Below are 2,889 nucleotides of genomic sequence, written 5' to 3'. Positions count from 1 at the left end.
AATAAAACTGCTGAGGTCACCAGTGATTATTGGTGTGCCTAATACCCTTTCTGTTTGTTCATTCTGGTCAGCACGCTGTCCAGTACTTCCAATTTATGAGACGCTGGAGTGTGCGGCAGGAACAGTTTACCAGCTTCCCCGGTCCCTCAGGAAATGTGGTAGCAGTGGGACTAATGAAATATTCATATTGGGCGGGGAGGAGGAGAGCTGAAGTTGGAAGCCTGCTTGCCTAGATTCTGAGAGACCCTGAGGAGTTCCATCCCCAAGACTGCACTGCCTGGCAGGTGGTGCGTGCTTGTAATCCCAGGGGAGAGGAGGCAGGAGGATCAGGCGTCCAAGGTCATCTTTGGCTACAGAGTGAGCTTCAGGCCAGTTTCGCCTATATGAGAAATCAGTTTCGCCCTGATTCAGAAAAAAACAAAACTGTATACATCTGCAAGCAGGCTCCCAAAAGAAGAGACATTGAATTTCAAAACCCTCGAGGGCAGAATAAAGGCACCGTCAGGCTCTAATGATAAATGTGATCTTTCCAGAATCTACTCCGAGGAAGAGTAGCATGGACGAGAAAACTCTTGTTTAGTTGTGCGGCACAGTGGTGCACACCCTCAATCCCAGCGCTCTGAATGCAGAGGATCTCTGTGAAGTCAAAGCCAGCCTGGTCTACAGCGTGAGTTCCAGGCCAGCCAAGGCTACCCAGTGAGTCTGCCTCAAAAAGGAAAGGGAAGGAAAGGACGGGGATTTCAAAGCAGGTCAGCTTTCCAAATTAACATTTTGGCCAAGGTAACGATGTCATTAATTAGCAAACTCTATGCCCTTGGCAAGAAAATGGAAGCCATCCTGAAACAAAGTATTTGCCAGTGACAAACTGGATCCCTGAAGGTTGGGTTCTCTGGTACCACAGCAGCCAAGTCCACGGTTCCCCATACAGCTGTCACCCTCTCTCAGCTGAGGGACTGGCTGGGCCACCACCACACAATCCCCTCCTCCTACCACGGGTGGTTTCACAGCGTGCCCTTCCTCCTTCCCTGCGTCTGTTTCAAGGCCCAGACCCAGTTCTTCTCAAAGTCAGCCCCAGTGAAACCAGTTTATGATAAGAAAGGAACAAAGCCGGGTTTAGTTTTAGGCAGTGCTTCTGGACCCGGAGTGGTGGCTGTGGTCTCGAAACTCGTCCTGGCTCTGCAGATTTCAAAACTCAGTGGACTGAGCCTGCCCAACCCAACCAGGGAAGGAAGATAGAAAAAAAGGAGAAAAGGTTAGATGTGTCTGTCCTTGGCGTCTGAATTTACTCAGAACTGACCCAGGAACCAGAGCACTTCAGGAGCATTGCGACCGATATCCTAAGCCACCTGAGACAGCAGCCAGTGAAGCTGAGGCCTAATTTGCAAGGTTCAGAGGACTGGGAGGTTAACTGAGAGGATCAGCCTTATGGGGTTCTGCTGCTGTGATGAAGCACCAGGAAAGCCAGGGTTTGTTTGCTTGGTTTACCCGGCCAGGTTGCAAGTCTGTCGCTGTAGGAAGGCAGAGCAGGAACCTGGGGGTAGGAAGCAAACAGAAGCCCTGGAGTGCTGTTTACTGCCTTGTTCCTCATGGCTTCTCCAGCCCTCTTTCTCATAGTGTGCCCATAGTACCACCCACAGGGAGTTGGGCCTTCCCACATCAATCATCAACCAAGAAAATGTCCTCAACCAATCTGGCATTTTCTCAGCTGAGGTTCCCTCTTCCTGAATGACTCTGTGTTGAGCTGACATAACGCTAGCCAGGCATCCCAGAGTCTGTGGGAGGAGGCCTGACTAGCGGTGGAGGGCTGATAGTTAAGGCGGTGGGGAGGTGCCCATGCTTATGGACAAAGTTTAGATGTGACTCTGAAGAGGCAAGTGTCAGAAATAAGGTACAGACCCAGGTGATAGGGACACTTCAAAACCTGGCCCAGGGCCTCACTCATTGCAGGTGATTTCATTAACTAGCCCTTCCTTTCTCTCCTACTGCCAAATGCTTACCAAATCCCTAGTCCCTGCAGACCATGCTGCCTGCAAAACAGGGAGTGTGAACATCTTGATAGTGTTGCTAAGAACTCAATGAGTTCACAGGACTCATTAGTTAGAACCCCACAGAGAAAACACCACTGGTGCCCTGACAGGGGACAGGGCCATCAGTTCAGAGGTCACCAGGAGTTGCAGAGGCCGCGAGGGCCTCACCTCAGGGCATGCTCCTGGAGGCAGCAGCTAGGATGAGCCTGGAGAGTAAGGTCTGCGAGGTGCTGGGCAGGGCAGGTGGCTCCATCCTGGGTGACTGGCAAATTTGAGATGGGGGAGCAAAACCCAGGGGTACCGAGAGCGCTGAGGAGCAGGAGGGAAAGACCTAGAACCTGGAAGATGATGGGCCCAGAGCTAGTTCCCTTCCCGCACACGCTGGTGGTTCAAGTCAGAGTGGTTTGTGATTCGAGTCAGCTGGGGCCAGTCAGCAGCGAGTCTCAGCGTAGTCATCTGGGACCCAGGCTGCTCCTTGCTGGGGCACCATGATCTTCCCCTCACTGTCCAGACTGTTGCTGTTGACAGGTGCAAGGGAGGCAGCCAGAGGAAGGGCACGCCCACACCCCACGGACAAGAGTCATGAGGCCCTTCCCGGATGCCAAGGAGCTGACACTGGCCGGGAGGGAGGAGGGTGATTCACTTTAGAATCAGAAGTCTGCCCTGACTTCTCCATCAAGGTTTTCCAACTTGTATTTTTCCTCTGTTCTTCCCCCCACCACACCCCTTCCTCCTCCTCTTGTCTTTCCTGGTCTGTGATTTCTTCCTTTTCATTTCTTATTCATATTCAAAGGATGCTTTGGTCTGCGAGTCTTCTCTCCAAATTCACTGGTTGGGATGCAATCCCCCGTGCAATGATTCT

This window comes from Alexandromys fortis, unplaced genomic scaffold, assembly GCF_014885135.2.
Source record: "Alexandromys fortis isolate MF-2015 unplaced genomic scaffold, M_Fortis_MF-2015_v1.1 scaffold_9, whole genome shotgun sequence".
Taxonomy (NCBI): Eukaryota; Metazoa; Chordata; class Mammalia; order Rodentia; family Cricetidae; genus Alexandromys; species Alexandromys fortis.
This window is presented reverse-complemented; position numbering follows the sequence as displayed.